The following is a 21,887-nucleotide window of genomic DNA, read 5'->3' on the forward strand; positions in this document are numbered from 1 at the left end:
TTTTTTTGAGACCGAGTCTCGCTGTGCAGCACAGGCTGGAGTGCAGTGGTGTGATCTTGGCTCACTGCAACCTCCACCTCCCAGGTTCAAGCAATTCTCCTACCTCAGCTTCCCGAGTAGCTGGGATTACAGGCATGCACCACCACGCCCAGCTAATTTTTGTATTTTTAGTAGAGACGAGGCTTCACCATATTGGCCAGTCTGGTCTCGAACTCCTGACCTCAGGTGATCTACCTGCCTTGGCCTCCCACAGTGCTGGGATTACAAGCATGAGCCACAGCGCCTGGCCTATCCTTATAATTGTATTATAAAATATTCCTGTGATGTAGGAGAAAGTGCCTTTCTTTGCCTTATCTGATTACCGAACTGTGCTCTTGTAGTAAAAGTGATTTTGTTTTGTTTTGTTTTGTTTCGGAGACAGAGTCTGATCTGTCGCTCAGGCTGGAGTGCAGTGGCGCAATATCGGCTCACTGCAAGCTCCGCCTCCCAGGTTCATGCAATTCTCCCGCCTCAGCCTCCAGAGTAGCTGGGATTACAGGTGCCCGCCACCATGCCCAGCTAATTTTTTTTTTTTTTTTTTTTTTTTTTTTTTTTTTTTTTTTTTTGGTATTTTTAGTAGAGACGGGGCTTCACCATGTTGGTCAGGCTGGTCTCAAACTCCCGACCTCAGGTGATCCGCCCTCCTTAGCCTCCCACAGTGCTGGGATTACAGTCTTGAGCCACTGCACCTGGCCGGAGTTAGTAATTCTTTAGCAAATTAAAGATCTGAAAGTTTCTCATACTGTCTAAGACAAATAGCCAAGTAGCCGGAGCAACTTAGTAAGTGTGAATGATGCTGTATTCCACCAAGAACAACCTAGGCCCGTGCTCTCCAGCATTCCTGCATCTCTGGAGAAGGGCACAAGAGCCAGGAAGCCGGAAAGGCCCCTCGCCATTCTATCAAAGGAGGGCTCCGGCACTTGGCTAACCTCCTGGGACTGGCTTGCTGGAACTGTGGTATGCCATTTTTAATTGGTAATTTGACCTCCCCTAAACATGGCATTAAGACAGCAGAAGTTGATAATTGAATAAAGAGGATCATCATTGTTGTTTTGAATTGGAAATAGTTCTCATAACAACCCTCTGAGGGTATTTCCTGTCATCACCCTACCTCCTGCCCCCCGCCCAATCCTATACTGCCGAGGTCTTTGGTTTTTATGGCATTGATGCTTTTCTCCCAGCTGCCCTTTCTAGCTTTTTTTCATTTACTGATGAGCTGGCAGATGATAGGTAGGTGAAACAGACAAATTGATTGAGGAGCTGAAATGTAGATGTGTGTCTGGTCTCTATAACACCTTTGGGGTCCTATGTGAATTTACCTGTTTGTTTATGTGTCTGTTATTTTGGTTCACTTTATGATGTGGTTTATCTATGGAAACTGGCATTTCAGCCCTAGAGGGCCGAGGGTCACATGATCTACCACCTTTACTGGCTTCCCTGATAAGGTTCTGTGTCATCCACTGTCTCCTGCACAGTCCCATTGGCCCCCTGTGGTGCAGTCCCCAGACCCCTCACCCAGACACCTTCATGAGTAAGCATCAAAAATGTATTCCTGAATCTCAGTTCCCTGAATTATAATGTTATTCTCTTTTCCATTATATAGGTGGAATTTTTCCCATCATCTTTGCATTTAAATTTACTTCCTTTGAGCCACAATCAGTTCCTTCATGAAAATAACATTTGACTCTTCTGTCACTGTATGAAGAAAATTAAGGACCTCTTTGGAAAAGTTATATGAAACTTCGGGGAAGATGCAGCAGGATGCAATATAAAAAAACTCTCAAGTCAAAGAGCTCACCCTACCTCAATGACCACAGGCAACTGAGTAAAAATAGGGCAGGTTCCTGTTGATAAATTGGAGAAGTCAAATTAGATCATCTCTAGTCTCCTTACAGCCTTAAAACTATTTTTCCAGTCTGTATAATATTATTATGGGTATCTGTATATTAGGATCCACTGCAGAACGGACTTTTAACCTCAGTTACGGACTAGTCTGTTTTCTGGTTCATAGAAAGCCATTGGTTCAGAGTCTGGAAGGAATATATCAAGAACTGAAACAAAGTCAGCCTCAGGACGCCTCAAATAATAAATGAAAGCTGAACTCACATGTCTTTAGTCAGTCGACAGTGTTCGTCGAACACTTAGAATTTGTCACATAATATCAAGCGCCCTGAGGCAAAAACTAAAACTCATTCACTACCAACTCAGGACAGAAGTATAAACATACATGCAACCAAGCGTGCTTATGCACACTGCTGACACACAGGGCCATCCCTGAGGTGGATGAAGGGGTCACCTCTCTTCAGCCCCTGCTCTTAGTGAAAACATTTACTTGAGTTAAACTTTAGTTCATTCTAGTTAAATCCAAAACTCTACGCAAGAACACACATCAGAAGAGGGGAGATCCCCCTTGTCTTGTTCTCCTCTCCCTATAAGTGGTATTTTTTCCAGAGCTGCTTGTTTCCTCAGCCAACGGGAAACATATTAGTAGAACATGAACAAAAGTCCAGAACTCTTTTAAGATTACTTTTCCTTTGGCACTGAGCAAAATTCACTTCTTGGAGTAAACATAAAATCACAGCTTATTTCACATTTCATTCTAACTAGATTTCACATCTCTAACTAGATTTAACCCTCCCTCCCCCTTCTCCCAGAAAGGGGTGGTCACCCTTTGATCAATTTTATGACATCTCCGTGGTTGATACAGAGTCGTTAAAATTATTTTGACTCAAAATCAGTAAAATTCCTAGAGCAATTAAATGCACCGCTTCATGTTGGAGGAACTGTGTTATATTCCAGCCTTCCCCCACATTAGCCCAACCTAATGAGGATTGGGCAGGTGTCTGTGAGGGAGGGTATTCTCCAGGGAGCCATCAGCATCAGCATCACTTTGGAACTTATTAGAAATGCAAAGCTCAGGCCTAGCCCAGACCTCTGAATCAGAGTCTGCGTTTGCCAGCTCCCAATGACTGCGACGCACCTTCAAGAAGCGCGGTCTTACAGAGGGCACTGGCCATCCACGGGATCCCCAGGCCACATAGAGAAGTGACCCAGTCTACTTGCTACCGCCACTAAACTGCCCAGTGGCTGGTGCAAGTAGAAGCTACCGGGTAACCCTTCCCTCCAGAGAGCTGCCAGATCTTTCAGGACCACAGTTGTGATCCACAGAATATAGTATCGTATCGTTGCAAGAGGAAGAAAGATCAATGTTTAACCATAGTAGTACTCCACTATATCATCAGTTGTGTCTAGTATAGATTCCAATAGAAGTGTGCGAGTCCTCTAACAGAAAGCTTTTGTGTAGGAATGAAGATAAGTTTCCTATTAAAACCCACGCTGGATTGAAGTCTCATTTCAAAATGGCAGCGTTCTCTATTTGCCATTTCTATTTCCCTTGTACCTGTCACCAAGTTACGTAAGTGATTTTGGATTTTTGTTAGGATAAAGTTTTAATGTCAACTGAAAGCAGGGGAGCCCCAACCTGATTTTCCGCTTCTTTCACTGAGTTTGCCTCTTAAAGATCCCAGATTTCCTCCCACTCTTCAGGAAGCCCACTCCCCCACCCCCCAGCCTAACCACAATCTATTAAAGAGACTTTCTGCTAATTCAGATCCCCATGTGAGAAGGGATACTGTGATTCATTCTTCTAAAGAGCTGGTGGAGAGCCCCCACCCCCACCCCATCAGTAGCCCCTGGGGACTGAAGCAAATGGGCAAGTCAGTTTGTCCCCAAGCCACAACCCCTGCGTAATGATGATGGAGACCTTCAAGTGGCTGCCCCTTGGTGCTGCAGCCTTTGAATAACAAGGAAAAGCAACAGCTGTGAGAACAAATTCTTGCATGGTAAACTTAGGGCCTCGAACTCAGAGTTGAAGCACTGTATTTCTCATCAGATTTCTTCCACTAGGGTTGTGATGGTCTTGCCAGAAAGTGTTGTTTCTTGGTTTTCTCCTGTCTTTTCTCTTTCCCCTTGGCTTCCCCCCTTCTTCCTCCCACTCTAGCCTCCACGCCTCTGCTCTCCCACTCCCCAAATCGAACATGTACGGATTTTACGGTTCACTGGAGAATAAGTGGCTGTCATTTCACAGACGGGCCAGGATGTAATTAGCCACAATGCATTGGAGTAATGGAACAGATGTCTCTTTGTAAACTGAGTTTGCCGCCGAGCACCGCGTGTGTGTGACCTGCTGACTGCTCCAGGCGCTTCCACGCGACCCCTCCCCCATCTTTCTCTGTGTTTCCCGGTCCCTCTCTGGGTTCCCGGGCCAGAGGCTGGACTAACTTACGTGTTTGTGTGTTGACTGTTTTTGTTTTTCCTCTGCTTCCCTGGTTGGCTCACTTCTGCTGCTGAGAAGCTGCTGGTGACGTGACGAAGAGTGAGGGAGTTGAACCTACGTTTATCGATGTAGTCATTCACAACAGAAAAGGTGATACCCCTCTTATGAGATAATTGGTAGTTTCAAGTTGCACTTATTACTGGATGATAATACACCAGCAAAATCATAAATTACTGTTATGCTCTCTGGCCTGTTGTTTTTCTTAACTAGAAATAAAGGAAATGCGTCTCCCTTCTTTCAAGGTTATTATTTAAAATTTAAGAGGAATAATCCAGGCTGATCACTGCAGGATGATGTGGACAAATATCAGATACTTAAACTGACTGCCGAATAACTATTGAGATCATTTGTTTATACAGATTACATGATCGTGTGGACCTCGGCCTTTCTGCACATTTCACTTTAAATATGAAGGTCACACCTTAAAAAAAAATTTTTTTAAGTAATGACTTTTGTACATCCTTACTTTTGAGGCTGAGGATTTAGTAAGTAGGCACCAGGCACAATTCCTGTTGGTGGATCAATCCCAGAGGAAAGTGTGGGAAACACAAGGTCCATCTACAGGGGAAGAATGAAGTTGGGAGGAAACAGTGAATAAAGGTGGACAGTACTTCACTTTTTATAGCTTCTCTTTCCACCCTAGGGGAATGAGTGGTACGGATGGTAAATACACCCAACTCCTCCCTCAAGCCTCCTGCACATTTGAGGGAAACAATCCTTGTTAAAATATGGGAGAGACCGGGTGCGGTGGCTCACGTTTGTAATTCCAGCACTTTGGGAGGCCAAGGCAGGCAGATCACCTGAGGTCTGGACTTCAAGACCAGCCTAGGCAACATCGCAAAACCATGTCTCTACTAAAAATAAAAAAATAATAATAATAATTTTAAAAATAGTTGGGCGTAGTGGCACACACCTGTAATCCCAGCTACTCAGCAGGTTGCAGCATGAGAATCACTTGACGGGAGGTGGAGGTTGTAGGAGCCAAGATCGCCCCACTGCACTCCAGCCTGGGTAGGACAGAGAAAGATTCTGCCTCAAAAAAAGAGGGGCCGGGCATGATGACTCACGCCTTAATCCCAGCACTTTGAGAGGCCGGGGCGGGTGGATCATGAGGTCAGGAGATCGAGACCATCCTGGCTAACACGGTGAAACCCCATCTCTACTAAAAATACAAAAAATTAGCTGGGCGTGGTGGCAGGTGCCTGTAGTCCCAGCTACTCAGGAGGCTGAGGCAGGAGAATTACTTGAACCTGGGAGGCGGAGGTTGCAGTGAGCTGAGATTGCACCACTGCACTCCAGCCTGGGTGACAGAGCAAGACTCAGTATCAAAAAAAAAAAAAAAAAAAAGTGGGAGGGATCAACTCCCTGGAATAGTGCTGGCCTTTGTTCCCCAGGATATCATGTTCAGTTTAAGTGATTTTTTTTTCTTCTGGCCACATGCTTAGGATCTTGGCTGTGAGTACAGGAGAAGGCGATCCCATGCTCAAGTCTAAGGTTAAGCTCCAGTGTGTGCATATATTTGGTTCCTTTGTCAGGTGAGAAATACTCTTCTGGTTCTGAACTTCATCACTGGAGTCAGCAAGACCACGCCCTCTTGGTCGGGGATAGAAAATATTGCTAGGCCTTTATCAATAAGCAGAGAGTGTTGTATTTGTCATATGGGAAAACTAACTGCAATAAGAGAGTCTAATATGAAAGTCTCTTATTGGGATCTTGGGTTTAAGTTTGGCACTTGGTGTCAGTGAATCTTCAAATGTTTCCTTAATTTAGATTTTTTTATTTTAAGATTTTAGGTGTTATTTTCCCAAAAAAGATCCAAGGATCTTCATTTGGGTTTTTAAAAATAATGGAAAGTTTAAAAACAGCAGTCTAATGTTATTTTTTACCCTGAGGATTTTACGATAAATAATAGGTGGAAATAGATCTCTGGTGGATGAAATTGATACTGATACTGGTTTAGCAACAGGTAATTGGAAACCTCCTCACCATGACCTCATTGATTATCCTTTGATTATGGGAAAGTTGAAACCTCTTCTATTCTCTGAGGGGTTTTGGTGGCCATGATTGTGTCATTGGTACAACTTTGGAAGAGAAAATGTCTCATTTTTTACTGATCTCCTTATAGCCAGAATGTGGAGTACCCAAAATGCCCTAAGCACTCTGTCAATATTGCTTTTGTTGTTTGGGTTTCATAACTCAAAGGAATCCTTTGTATCCTCAAAGTACATTATAACCTCCATTGCTAGTATAACTATGTCTGAATGATTTCTGCTTCCTAATTAATGCCAAGTTAGGATCAGTCCCCAATTTCGTAAGAGGTCGGTGATTGTCCATGGGATCATGTGGCATGTCTCCTTGAGGAAAGGAGAAATAATAGCATCATGTCTTATTTTTTTTAATCCTCCTTAAAAATTAGCACAGTGCGCAAAAGTATTTGTTGATTATTTTAACATGAACTAGATTTCCAGAGATATAAATTATATAGGATCATTGATTGTTTTGAAATTACAGGTATCTGATATAGCCAGGATGTAGTGACATTTTAGAGAATCTTTGGGGAGAAAGTACTGTCAAGGTCCTCCAGCTTAACCTCTTGCCAAGAGCAGGAATCTCCTCCAAAACTCTTTGACGAGATGGCCGTGGAGTCCTTGCCTGTCATCCATTTTCATTTTTTGGATATAGAATGAATTGAAAGTCCTTCCTTGCACTCAGCTGAAATCTATCTCTATATAACCTCCACTTTGTTCCTATGTTGTGACACGGAGTAAATCTACCCCTTTTCCATAGGCAACCTCTAGAGAGCTAACAAAAGCTTTCATTATTTCTCTAGCTCTCTTTCCCAACTCAGACACGGCCAGTTCCTTCCACTATTCCTTACGTTAACATGATTATCTGACCCATTGTCACAAAGGCTATCCTCTTTCTGACATACTGATAATAACTGATATCTTTCTTAAAAGTTATATTCCCAGATCTGTATATGAAATTCCAAATGTCATTTGACCAATGCAGACTTCAATAAAAATTAGCAGAACTTGTTTGCAGCCTAAAGGTGCTTGACTCCATTATAAACCTCACATAACATAACATAGACAAGATTTTCCTAGCACAGCATAAGAGCAGTTAGCGTTTGTGAATCTATTTGGGTGTTAATAATTTCCTGACCTGGTAAGATTTGTATTTTTCTTGTCATTGTCATTCTTCCTGCTTACTCTGCCAGTATACAAGTCACTAATATAAATAGGAGCAGAATTACTGTGGAGTTGCCCGTCACTGTCAGACCCCTTGGTCTGTACAGACCAAGGTCTGGAATCCAGACCCCTTGGTATATTCAGCTTCCTCATCTGCCTCCTGGTTTCATCTCTTTCCCCCTCCTCATAACATCCTCTGCAAGTTACCATGCCAGTTCCTCAAACACAGGCTCTTCATGGCTTCACACAGGTTATTTCTCTACTTGGAATGCTTTGGCCACACTTGATCTGACTCATAAACTTCTACTAGTCCTTAATCCTTTAAGGCTTAACTCAGGAATCACCTTTTCTTTCCTTTTTTCTTTTCTTTCTTCCTTTCTTTTTCCTTCCTTCATTCTTTCCTTCCTTTCTCCTTCCTTCCTCCTTCCTTTCTTTCCTTTTTCCTTCCTTCTTTCCTTCTTCCTTCCTTCTTTCCTTCTTCCCTCCCTCCCTTACTCCATCCTTCCTTTCTCTTTCTTCCTTTCTTTCCTTTTCCCCTTCCTCCTTCCTCGTTTCCTCCCTTCTTTTTTTTTGAGACAGAGTCTTGCTCTGTTGCCCAGGTTGGAGTGCAGTGGCGTGATCTTGGCTCACTGCAACCTCCGCCTCCTGGGTTCACACCATTCTCCCACCTCAGCCTCCCAAGTAGCTGGGAATACAGGCGCCCACCACCACACCCGGCTAATTTTTAAGTTTTTAGTAGAGATGGAGTTTCACCGTGTTAGCCAGGATCGTCTTGATCTCCTGACCCTGTGATCCCCCCGCCTCAGCCTCCCAAAGTGCTGGGATTACAGGCGTGAGCCACCACGCCCAGCGCTTCCTTCCTTCCTTCCTTCCTCCCTCCCTCCCTTACTCCTTCCTTCCTTCCTTCCTTCCTTCCTTCCTCTTTCAACAGGGTCTCACTGTCACCCAGGCTGCAGTTCAGTGGCACGATCTTGGCTCACCACAACTTCCACCTCCCAGGCTCAAGCATGGAATCACCTATTCTTAGCCCTATGTCAGGACCATGACAATGGGAGAGGCCACCGGATTTCCACTTCCTAACCAACCCTTGAAGTCAATGTTCCATGTATATTTTTGTTTTGTGAGTAAAGACCATAATTCATTACAATAAAACTATGGTTTTTTGAAAAAAAGAAAAAAAGAAGTGCATCTTCTGCAAAGCCTTCTCTTGCCCATTTTCAACCTTCATCTCCATGAAGTGCCTACTCCACACTGTCATTGCAACATTTATCATTTATTATGTTGTATTTAAGTATTTGTTCATTTGCTTGGCGTCTCTAGATTTTCAACTCCATGATGCTCAGGGCTTTGTTTGTTCCGTGGAGTTCCACTTTCCAGACAATGCCTAGTCTTTTAGTAGGATTCAATGTGTATGTGATATCTGTACAGGTCCACTAGGACACTTAGCTTTCTGTGTTTAAAGGGATGGACAGAGAAGTTCTAGCAAATGCTTTGCTCAAGCACACCCTGGCCTGTTAGTGTAGTGATACCATTAAAAAGAAAAGTGAACTTTGGTAGTGTGTTTGGGTTGTATTTGTTTTGCTTTGTTTCATTCTTTTTAAAAAGCTCAGGCTACATCCTGGTGTCCTAACATCAAGGCTTTCTGACCATGTGGAGCATCCACGTCACTATCACAAACGCTATTACAGCTCCATCCTAAGCCTTGTTATAATTGGTTTTTTTCTAAATGTCAAAGGGTTTATGATTAACTATAATTTTATGTAGGAACCTACAGAGAGGACCAATTATAGGTGCTTATGCACTCACCTTTTAAATCCCTACTATGTGCAAGTGTGCCAGACAAATAACATCTTGACAGCACCATAATGACGATGAATAGAATCTGTAGATGAAATGATGCTGGATTCTTCAGTTACAGGCTCGCTTTTTCAAGAGTTGACACACCATCAGTGTATTTATCACCAATTAAATTTCCTTATAGTAGTTACTTGCAGTAATTTTTGAGGCAATCACCTCAGCTCAAATTGCCATAGCAAACCACATAATCTTACCAAATAGAATTATTATCAGCAGTCATCATCCTCATCAATTCTTTATTAAAGACTCATTTCTCAAACCATTTTAAATTGTGGCTTAGAGTAAGTCATTTATAACCACATTTTGGAAATAGGCACATTATATTTCCACTTCATAAATATGTTTTATTAGTAATGAGTAGTATAGTATTAGATTATTATTAGTATTCTCATCATAGATTGGAAAAATGCTTAATTAACAAAGATATTGGATTGGAAAAAAAATGACTCTGGGCATATTTCTTCTTGACCAAATTATTTTCTGTTTTTTTTTTTTTTTCCCTCTCTAGTCCTTTGTAATTTTTAATTGCATTCACCAATCCCAGAGACTCTGTTTCCAGGAATCTGCGTGGAGAAGCCAAAATCCAATAGAAGCACAGGTTCTAAAAAGGCATTCCTGTTACTGTGTCAGGATCTTTTAGCATCTTCACCTTAACCCAGTCCACAGCTCCTTTTCAGAAACCCTCAGCAGTCAGTCTTTATTGGTGAATGGCATTATTGAGAACCGTTCCTATTACACATCATAGAGCAGCTAGATTGCCGTTCTGACTGTGGTCATCTTAAACTGGTATTTGAAATCTAATGCCGTTTTTTCTGTCATTCTTTGGGTGTCTTTATTTCTGAATACATACACCTCCCTATTTTCCATGTTCTGATTTCGCCTCACTTTCCAGAAGAACAGTAAGTACCAGAGGTCACTGTGCCAGGGAAGCTACCAAGACATTCCTGTCATGCACATCAGACTCTGTATTAACCTTGGGCACTCACAGCTCTGCTTTAGCCAGATCCTTTTCTGAATTGTTGTTACTCATTTTTACCTAGAACTTCTCGCTTACTTTCTTTTTGTCCTCAACTCTTCTTGGGATTCTTCCATTGTTTTTTATTGTATTTCATTTTCAGTGGTGCCTTTAGATTCCCTATCTTGTATGAGAGTGGCGTTCTTTTGATTATTTTCCATTCTTTTTCCAAAGGGAGAGGGATCTTTGTGTGATGCTGCAGTATGTGTCTGCAAGGGTCGAGTCTGTGTTCTCTGAAGCAACAAACCGATGGCTGCATTTGTGGATGTTTTGCTAACACAAAAGAGCATGGGTTTGTGTTTCAGCCTAAATGATGGAGTTCTGGACAGCTTAAATCTGAAGAGGCTTGCTGGTTCCCTAACAGCAGGCAATTATGTTACACTCAGGGAGCCTCTGTGCAGGCTGTTCTTATGCAGATAGTTGTCTGAGGGAACAGGAAGAGCATTCGAAATATGTGAGAGCCATGTGACAATTCCTTAGCAATTGATTGTCCACAATTGTGTCCTAATTGCTGAGCCACCAGTCTATCCATACTTAATGTTTTGTTCAGGTATCTTTCCCAAGGTCCCTAGTTATGCGATTCATGTTCATAAAAGCTTCTAATATGGCCCTCTGTTCACCCAGCAGGTGAATAATCCCCAAGTTAATAAGAAGGTAAGCACTCTTATGAACACAGCTTTAAAAGTCTCGACCCAACTCTGAATTCACACTGTGAGGGAAAACTACCCTTTACTGATACTTCTTGTGGCATACACAAGCAAGCCAGCCCATGTTGGCTTTCCAGGGTGGAAGGGACATTGACCTGGGATGCTGAGGTGGGGGCCGGGGTCAGGATGGCTCAAGTGGATGCCAGGGGAGGCTGCTCAGTAACAAAGACACCAGCAGCACACTCTTCTCACGTGGGAAGGAAAAAGCTTCTCTGAATTAGAGACCCATCCCAGCCAGTGAAGAGGCCAGCCCAGTTTAGCCAGAAGATCTGCGACAGATACCCCCTTCCTCCCACAGGGCTCCCATGGAAAAGCCGACAAGGGACACGAAACTGCTCCCAAAGTGATATCCAGACCCCAGGTTACAAATGAGGATTGATGTTCCTCTGAGAAACTATAATGGCCTTATCACAGCAATCATCCTAGAACACCCATCCTTCCTCTCTTCTCCCTTCACATCTGACTGGTTATCTATTGTTCCTCATTGCCAGTGCTTGTTTGAAGAGCTCGGCAGCATTTGCAGGTATAAAAGAACGTGCACCTTTTTTTTTCCTCCTCTTCCTTGAAGTCATTGTCTATATTTAGGTCAGTGACGTGATGAGAGATGTTGATGTGTTTTGTACCTCGCGCTGCAAATTGCCTCTCCGGATACAGGGGAATGGGGAGGCTCTGATGGCACTGACTTGTGCTCCGTGCCTTGCAGCAGGAAGCTACCACCCAGCCCATGGCTGCCTGCAGCCAAGGGTGGACTCTGCCTCCTGCCACCCACCAACGTGCTGCACAAACACACATGGCCACGAAATCTGGCCTCCCAGATTCTCTGTGTGATAGAGGGGACTGTCTTATAAAAAAGGTGAGAGGGAAGATCGTAGGAAGTTGCTTTATCCTTTACCTGGAGTCCTTACCCAGCACTCTGCCCTATCAAGTAGAAAATGTGGCCCTGATAAATCCTGCCCACAAAGGAACTGTGCCTTTTTAACATGCAAATGTTCAGCCAGAAAAAGTAAATAGACATCTCCTCCTTCAGGGAACTAGGAGACAATCACAGCCACCCCTCACCCCACCCCCAACACCATTTCCCTTTCCTCTTCCTATTGTAAGAGAAAGAAATTCTAATTTTTTTCCCATTATTCTTTTTTTTTTTAAGAGGGAGGGGCTTGCATTGAATTGCTCTTAAGCCACTGTCTTCTACCCCAAGTTCCTCCCGTCTAGATAGGCTTCATTAATTTGATAAGCCGACACCAAAAGAGAGGGGTGGCGGTGGAAGGGGGCGGGGTGCTGCAGGAGGGGCTGCCTAGGGGCTGCCCTGAGGTTTTAGAAGATGAACTGCTAATGATGTTGAAGACATACCTTTTCAGACTGCGTGGTCCCTCTGGAAAATCAGGGTCCTTTTTCACTTATTCTGATTGTACTGCAAGAACTGAAAAATAGAGGCCTGGTTGGGATGGAAGGGGTACGTGGGCTGGGGCGGGGGTGGTAAGTAGACAGATGCGTCTCCAAGGAGGAATCCGAACACGTCAGTTACACAGCTTGAAGGGCCTTTTCTTTAACAGGGTGTCTGATATTGTCATGCTAAAAGTCAGAAACTAATGGGGGAAAATAGATTAATTTGCTAGGTCATTTATTGAACAGTCTTGCTTGATACTTACAAACTAGTGAAATTAGTGCAAATTGGCAATATGAATATTTTGATCAACATCCGTGACCCTTGAATGCAAACTGAGTAGGATGCAAACCACAGAGCTTTTAACATGTCAGAGGCACTAATCTTTGCTAGTCCTTTCCCATCTTCTAATATGATGGAAACTGATTATACCTAAGAGAGTCATCTGTATAATCGTCCCAAGACAGTCCCAGTTTATGCCAGTTGTCCTGGCTTGGGTGAAAAATTATATAGTTACCCTAATTATTACCTCTCAGCAACTGTGAGAAGCTGAGAGATCCCCAGCTTGGGCTTGATTCTATTTTTATTCTCTGTTCTCTTGCACACTTTCAAGATCATTCTCAAACATTTACTGAAAACAAATGTGTGGGGCATTCTGAGGATAGAAAGGCATTTAAGGTAGGATCTTTTCTGAGTGCAGTTAGTGGCAATATGAGCGATTTACCGGTATAACAAAAACCTTGAATATTCTTGAATCATAGATCAGAATCATACCCTGGCTTATTTCCTTCTGAAATGAATTCCAAGGTGGGGTTGGGGTGTCAATGGTCATCAGATGCTAAGAGAAAACAACCCAGGCTACTGAACCCCCAGAATTTCTGCTTCAGTAAATATTTTACTTCGTCCTCAATTTTACCAAGTGACAGTGATTGCTTTGTGGACAGCCAGCTGCTTTGTGGAGACCAGGAGCAGCTTTGAGCCTGAAGGCTGGGGGTGAGGGTAAATATTTCAAACACATGAACAGGTCTTGGCCTGCAGCCCTATCAATTGCTTAACTAGAATCTAAATTAGAATGGCTGATAAACATTCATTTATTAAACAAATATTTATAGAATGCCTGTTTTGTGCCAGTCACTGCTCTAGGTGCTTAAATCTGTGAGCGGATAAAAAAGAATAGAAATTCTGCCCTTGTGCAGCTTACGTTCTAGCAGACATTAAGCATCATGAATGAGTGTAAATCACATAGTATGTTAGACAGTTGTAAGTGCTATGGAACAAAGAAACAGCAGAGCGGGATGAAGGAAGGTGGAGTGATGATCCAGAGCATTAGGCTTAGAAGCTGCTGATACCTTCAATTCCACCCTTGTTCTGCTGCCTCCTGCCCAGAGCAGAGCCCACATGCAAACACCAAGGACCAAGAATGCCAACACGCACATGGAGACACACAGAAGCTGCAGACCCACAAGAGAAGTGACACAGGCAGCAGCCACAGTTCATGATCTTTGTTGCTCCAGTCCTGGCTGCCACAGGCAGTGGTACTCTGTCTGTGTGTCTTTATGAAAGAGCGCAGGGGTGGAGGGTGGGCAAGGATGGTTGTAGGTCCTGCCTTTGAGGTGGAGGGCTGGCCTCTGCAGTCCCAATTCAGTTCAGGGTTCTCAGCTGGAGTTCGGGGTTTCTTTCTGCCTTTGTCAGTGGTCCATCACAGAACCTTCAGTGTGAAACTTATCTATTCCTGACAGTGGTTGTATTCATAGAATCTTAAGGTACAAGTAATAATAAAATTTGACTGACTTGCGTAATGAGGAATCATTTACTGATTTTCTAAGAAGGAAGAAGCCAGCAATATGAGTTCTTTAACACTCAATGATATTCCAAAGACAAAGCCACACAATGTCCAATATATTTGGTCTTTTTCATTCATCTTAAAGCTATGTGTTTTTTTTTCCTCCTGTCATGTGTTCTACAGTTTCAGCTGAATAGGAAGGATCAAGGTAAATACCCCCAGGCCCCTGCCTGGTTTTGGAGCACTTTAAGGAGACATACTACGCAAACTATTTATTCTGCTCTTCAGAATCAGTGCTGTGCTTCATGTGGCACAGTAAAGATGATGTCATCAGCTTGGTGGAAAAAACAAAACAGAGTTCTGATTCTTCTCTCCCATTCATTAACTGGAACTGAAATTGGGATTCCTGGCTTCCTCCCTGATTAGCGTTTGAGATGTAGAGCTGATTCCTGAAGTAAGCCTGTGCTGCCCAGTGCAAGCAGCCATCCTGCTAACATCTTGATGTTTGTGTGTACCTCTGCAGCTGCTTTCTTTTGTGGTCACTCAAAGGAAGGAATGGATTCAAAGGAAGCTCCAGTTCTGATGGAGCAGATGCTGTTCTTAAGTGTGGAGAACACTTACCCTGGCATAGAAGCCCTGCTGATATGTCTAGAGCCAATAAGGGGACTCCTGAGACTCAAAAGCATGAGGCCTGATTCTTCCTCTAGCAAACCTGTTGCCCAGAGGGGCAGAGTGAGGATTTCAGGAGGCCTGAGGCCCAGAACTTACCCCAGAAACTCAGCACTAATCACAGAACAGGAGGTACAGCTCCAGCAGCAGCTCAGTCACTGAGCCATTGTCTCCATGGCCTCTACTCCCGTATTTGCCACAATGATAGCAATGTTGATGATGATGATGGTGGTGGTGGTGGTGGTGACGGTGATAGTGCTAATGATGATCCTGATGATGATAAAGGTGATGATGATGATGATGGTGATTGTGATGATGATGGTGATGATGGTGATTGTGATTGTGATGATGATGATTGATGATGATGGTGAGTTGTGATTGAATGATGGTGATGATGTTGAATCCTGATGATGATAATCGGTGATGATGATGGTGATTGTGATGATGGTGATGATGATCATGATGGTGACTGTGATGATGATGGTAATGATGATGGTGATTGTGATGATGGTGATGGTGATGATGGTGATTGTGATGATGATAGTGGTGGTGATGATGATGATGATGGTGATTGTGAAGATGATGGTGATGATGTTGATCCTGATGCTCATGATGGTGATGGTGATGATGATGGTGATGATGTTTACCCTGACTTCTAATTGCTTTACCAAAAGAAAGGGCTAAGAAAGCTGTGCGAAATTTAAAAACTGGTCCCAAATAGTTGGTTTGTTTCTGGTTTTATCAGCTCTCCAAATACTGAACTCCATAGGCAGTTGTGAGCACAGAACTAATCATTTAAAAAAGTAAGTACTTCCTGGATGCCTACAATTCACATAGTACTGGGATAAGCATTTTATCTCACTTAACCCTCACACATCTTTTGAATATGGGCACTATTGTCCACATTATATAAATGATTAAAATGAGCCTGGCACATTTTATTGTTATCAGTTACCCAGCTACCATGCTACAGTCTGATTTTGAACTCGGAAGTGGCCAGTAGCAATGCCCAGGCCACCTTCCCTGGTGTTCTCCTGCTCTTAGCCTCTTCTGTTCTTCAGGTGGTGTATGGTAGAAAGGTGTGCCTCACAGCAGGGCCCTGCTTACTTAGGTTAGCTTGCTGCCTAATACAGTGGTCCCCAACCTTTTTGGCACCAACAACCAGTTTCCTAGAAGACAATTTTTCCATAGACCAGGGGTTGGCCAAGGGGAGGGTTTCAGGATGAAACTCTTCCACCTCAGATCATCAGGCATTAGATTCTCATAAGGAGCATGCAACCTAGATCCCTCACATGTGCAGTTCACAGTAGGGTTTGTGCTGCTATGAGAATCTAATGCCACTGCTGATCTGACAGGAGGAGGAGCTCAGGTGATAATGGTCACTTGCCTACTACCACTCACCTCCTACTGTGCCACCTGGTTCCTAACAGGCCACAGACTGGTACCAGTCCATGACTCAGGGATTGGGGACCCCTGGCCTAATACATATGTTTCACAACCTTTGTAACAGACAGTTCATCTAATTAATATGAATGGAAACTTAGTGATCTGCTCCATACAGGCAGAAAAATAATCCATCCTATTGTGATAACAATAGATTTACTTAGATCATAGAAGTTGCTGCTTCCAATCAATTTGACAATGGGTTTTCTCATAGGAAATTTCAAACTGTGTCACCAGATATTTGAGAAATTAGTATGGAACACATGAAAAATGGGTATAGAACAATTTAGTAGTATGTGGAGAGCTCCTCAAAGGTAGTCCAACTCCTTGACCTACTGATTCTACCTAAAGAAATGTTTTCCTGAGTACATAATTAGAGGCCGGGTGTGGTGGCTCACGCCTGTAATCTCAGCACTTTGGGAGGCCGAGTCAGGCAGATCATGAGGTCAAGAGATCGAGACCGTCCTGGCCAATATGATAAAACCCCATCTCTACTAAAAATACAAAAAATTAGCTGGGCATGGTGGTGCACACCTGTAGTCCCAGCTACTCAGGAGGCTGAGGCAGGAGAATTGCTTGAACCAGGGAGGCAGAGGTTGCAGTGAGCTGACATCATGCCACTGCACTCCAGCCTGGCAACAGAGTGAGACTCCATCTCAAAAAAAAAAAAAAAAAAAGAACGTAATTAGAGATGTGATCAAAAATATATGTATAAGGATGTTCACTATAGCATTATTTATAGTGGTGAAAAATTGGAAAAAAAGACCTATATGACCAAAAGTAGGGAATTGGTTAAGTACATTATGGTATATTCAACTGAAAGAATATTTCATGGCTATTGAAGTATTTTAGAAGAGTGTTTGATAACATAGGGAAATGTCCACGCTGTAATAAGTGAAAAAAGATAGAATATAAAACTACATATGATCTCAATATTTTCAAAAAGTGAGAATGTAAATAACTTGAGATTGGATTTTTGGTTTAGTGAAATGAAGAATAAGTATTTGTTCCCATAAGTAAGTCTAAATCTAAATGAAGAATAAGCCTTTGTTCCCATAAACTAAAGATTAGTTTCCACAACTAATCTTTCTTAAAGATTTTAGGAACAACCTAGAGAAAATGCTGGCAATTGAAGAAACACTTTCTCTCATCAGCCTAAGTCCCCAGTGAAATGAGCGATAGGATAGTTCAATATCAGCTTTGAAACTATTAAATACTTCATGTTTCTCTTTAATTTTCTTCCTTACCTTAAAACATACTTAACCAGAAGTTATATTCTGATAAAAGGTGATGTTTTTGTAATTTCATGTTTCTTTAAAAGCAGTCTCTTTCAAGGAAAAGCAGAGATATCTATGACATTCGGGTCACGGTTGCTTCATTGCCATGATATTGACACAGGTTGGTCAACTGACCTTTACCTGATCAGAAAAATGGCACATTAGAGATTTGCACGGCTAACATGGACGATGTCTTGTATCCACCATTCTGTCTAGTGGCAGTCATATGGATAAGGGAGGCAATTTCTTTTTTATACTACAGGTGGAAATTGGAGAGAGAGGTAGGGTATTGGAGTGCTGAGTACAGCACCAAAGCCGAAGTCATCAAAATACTATCGTAATACTACAGGAATCAGAGCGGAAGAAAATTAGTGTGTTCTTCAACACATGGGAAAACAGCTATAAATGAGAACCATGTATGTCCTGGAAGGACTTTTGTCATAAAGTGTAAAACATCAACACTCAAGGTCAGTTAAAAGAAAGTCTTAAGATCTGGGTAGGATTAGATTGGAGAGAAATCTGAGTCAAGCATTTGTGAAGAAACTACCAATTTATACTTAGCTATTTTTGCTAATCTTGTTTTTATAATCATATCTCTGAGAACACGTGGGTGTTTAGAAAATAGTGATAACTACATGTGACGACTTATCGGGTGGCAGTAGAGTCCAATTGGGAAAAAATACCCCAGAAGAAGTTAAAAGTGAGCTGAAGGCCTGCCTTACAAATCTAGCCAATCAAATGATTGTAGACATCACACCTGTCTTCCCTAAGCCAAACCTGAGAAAAAATAAGATATCGAAGCAGCTTCACGCAGGGAATACAATTGGAGCCATGCTACCTATGGAACAAAATACTAGCCTCTTAGCATTACATTCAAGATTATATATAATCTGACTCCAAATACCTTTCAGCTTCCTCTCTGTCTCACCATGTCTCTCATCACTGCAGGAACACTGTTCTTTCTCTTTCTCTTGAGTGAGCCACACACTTCAGGGAGCCAGAGCCTCAGCCCATTAAGTTCCCTCCTCCTGGACTGGCCTGAAATGCTCTGCTTCTTTTCTTTGCTTGTCAAGATCACTCTCCCTGCTCCAGGCCCAATCAAATACCACTTCAGCCAGAAATTATCCATCCTTTCCATACCTGTAGGTTTTATACCTGCCTTCATTTCATGCTTATTTTATTCAGCCTTACATTTTTGCTGGCTGTTTGTTTCTCTCCCCTAACGGATTCATCTGCGAGCACCTCTGATGCCAGCCAAATGAGTTCATACAATAGGCACTTAATAAGTGTTTGCTGCATTTAGTCAAGTATAATCTGCTGTATGAATATTAAAATGTTTGATACAGGCCATATGTACAACCAGATTTTCCAGACAAAATATATGAAGAAATATGACCTTGGGACAGAATATTTGAAATTGAACTGATACTACAAGACCCAGGTTGTGAAGGCTACTGTAATCCATAATAGTAGCGAACATTTTGGGGTATTTGCTTCATTCTAGGTATTACACTAAGTTCTTTCCATATAATATCCCATTTGATCATCCCAACACAAGGAAGTGGGCCTCATAGCAGGCACTGGTGTCTTTTGTAACAACTTCCTTTGTTCTGACAATTTTTCTCCAACTCTTATTGGTATTCTGTAGTGTTTGATGATTTTCCTATTCCTGGGGAACCTCTAAAATGTATCAACTCTTAGGAGAATGGACTTCTCCTAAGTAAAATAGTCATGCCTGGGAAGGAATGGTGATAGGACCTCAATTAGAGAAAATCTCATGGAAGAGATTAGTCCTGCTTTAGCAAATATGTATGAGCACACACTATGTGGCAAAGTACTTAGTAAACGCTGGGGACAGAAAACAGAGATGCTGCCTAACCACATGCACAGGAGTTTAACCGCAAAAACAGACATTAATGAAATAATCACACACATACATAATTACAGCCCATGATGAGGGCAGGTTCTGTGAAGGAAATGTATAGACAGCCATGAGCATATCTAAGCTAGCCTAGTGAGGGAGGCGCCAGTCAAGGAAGGTTTCTCAGAGATCCGGAAAACCAATAGACGGTAGCCAGGGCAGTGATTCTCCAAGCGTGGTTCTAGGACTAGCAGGATCAGCATCACCTGGGGACTTGTTAGAATTGCAAATGATCAGGTACCACCTCAGGCCTACAGTATCAGAAATTCTCAGGAGTGGCACCCAGTATTGTGGTATTTTAACAAACCCACCAGGCAACTGTGATAGACCCTCAAGTTTGAAAAACACTATACCAGCAGATGAGATGAGCTGGGGATGGGGCTGAGGCAGAGCATTTCAGCTACAAGAAGTCATAACTACAAGAAGCAGTACGGTGAGTCCCCAAGGCTGGGAGGAACACAGTGAGCACGTGGTGCTGCCAGGAAGCCAGTGCAGAGAGCCAGAGGAAAGCGGGGTGAGGCAAAGCTGGGAAACATACTCGTCAGATGGCTTCAGGGTTGGTGGTAAGATTCTGCCCCCTGTACTGAGAGCTGTGGAAAGTCACTGAAGAGTTTCAAGCAGGAGTGTGATAGGATCATTTTAAAAGCATCCCCCTGACCCCAGCATAGAAAACTGATGGAGGTGAGTGGATGTGAAGAGATTCATCTGGAGATGACTTCAGTCCTCTGATCTGAAAAATCATTGAACGGAGGGATAGGACATGAAAACAGAGGGAAGTGATATATATAGAGGGGGTGACAGTGAAAGGGTTTTGGCAATATTTGGAAATGGGGACGGAACCTAGGTTTCTGGCTTATGAAACCAGATCGATGGCAGTGGTCCCAGTCACTGACATACAGAAGGTGGAGGTCATGGGTTTCATTTGGATCATATGGATTTTGAGGTATAACCTAGACCCTGGCAGAATTTTCACTGATGAAAGCCACAGAAAAAAAATTATTCTCAAAGGGGAGATATGGTGACCACTGAGCCAACAAATGGAGATGGAAGGGAGTTTTTTGTTGTTTGTTTGCCTGTTTTATCATCCATCCATCCATCCATCCATCCATCCATCCATCCATTCTACCTATTACACCCTTCTAAGAACATGGAAGCATTTGAACAACAGAGGAGGAAGATTGGTAGATAGGATGAGAACCATCTATGGCAGATCTTGATTTCCAAGCTAATGGTGTTGGATCACCATTGAAGGTAGTCAGAGTAACATACAGCAGAGGTATGTTTCAGAAGGGTCGTCTAGCAGTGTTGTACAGAGGCTTAGAAACTAGAAGGAGGAAGACCATCACAGTGGACTCTAAGAATGCAAAAGGACTCTCATTCTTTCTAATTGTAATATAAGGTTACCATTTGGGAACGACTAGCACATTCACATACATCCATTCATTATATTCCCTCCATGTGGCTATGTATCTTTAACCTGTATAGCCATGCAGTAGGCGAATAGGACAAGATAAACTTTGAGAGTGTGGAATCTAGGTCTTTTTCTCCCTTTTAGTTTTCTAGAACCAAGCAGGGGTTAGGTATTTTAACAGATGCTAATGTTAATTAGAAGTGAAAGACCTACGCTTAGTAGGCACTCGAGATCTATTAAATTGAATTGGATTGACACCAGTGGTGTCTTGAAAGAAGATGCAGCACAACACTGGACTTCTCAAGGAGAAAGGGCTGAGCCATGGGGGCCTTGCATGAGAATTAGGACCTTGGTGACCCCCATCTGTTCCTCCTTTCCTCTCTCCCTCCCCCACTGCTGCCATGGTGACATGTCTGGAATCACAGTAAGCCTTATACCCCAGAGAAAACAATACTCTGTTTGAATGGTCTAAGTTGGCCTCTAAGCTCTCGATCTGCAGGCCCCATCCCCCACAATCAGGGGATTCTTACAAAAGGCAGCTTTTTACCAGAGGGTCGGCCGCACTGCTGCTCATCGATTTCAGCCCATTTTATCCCTTGGCACTTTCACTTGTTTGTTTTTGAACTCACACCACAGCCTCGATGCTGCGGGTCTCATTTTGGCGTGAAGTTACTGATGTGACCGTCTGCATCCCCTCTGCTCAGCCCCTCAGAGCACCCTGCTTCTTTCTTTTTTGTGTCTTGTCACTGCTGTTGACTCACCAGGCTGGGCTGTTGGAGCTAAACTGAATTAGTAACAATGCAATCAACATGTCTATTTTATCTTTGCACCCTCCCTCCCGCCCCCCCCACCCA

At 42.9% G+C, this 21,887-nt stretch overlaps 1 protein-coding gene and 1 long non-coding RNA gene across 2 annotated transcripts in view; one reads left to right on the forward strand and one right to left on the reverse strand.

Moving 5' to 3' along the window:
- The window catches only part of LOC108530656 (uncharacterized), a 21,032-nt gene extending 5,808 nt beyond the window's left edge, over positions 1-15,224 (reverse strand). The window contains exons 1-2 of the long non-coding RNA XR_001885921.1: positions 15,081-15,224; positions 12,496-12,565 (exon numbers count right to left, since the gene is read on the reverse strand). This is a non-coding gene — a long non-coding RNA (uncharacterized LOC108530656). The remainder of the gene's footprint in view (positions 1-12,495; positions 12,566-15,080) is intronic.
- MAML3 (mastermind like transcriptional coactivator 3) overlaps positions 1-21,887 on the forward strand; it is a 438,906-nt gene that overhangs the window by 317,233 nt on the left and 99,786 nt on the right. The window lies entirely within an intron of this gene.

Source organism: Rhinopithecus bieti, unplaced genomic scaffold (assembly GCF_001698545.2).
Source record: "Rhinopithecus bieti isolate Rb0 unplaced genomic scaffold, ASM169854v2 scaffold_7985, whole genome shotgun sequence".
In the NCBI taxonomy this organism is placed as follows: Eukaryota; Metazoa; Chordata; class Mammalia; order Primates; family Cercopithecidae; genus Rhinopithecus; species Rhinopithecus bieti.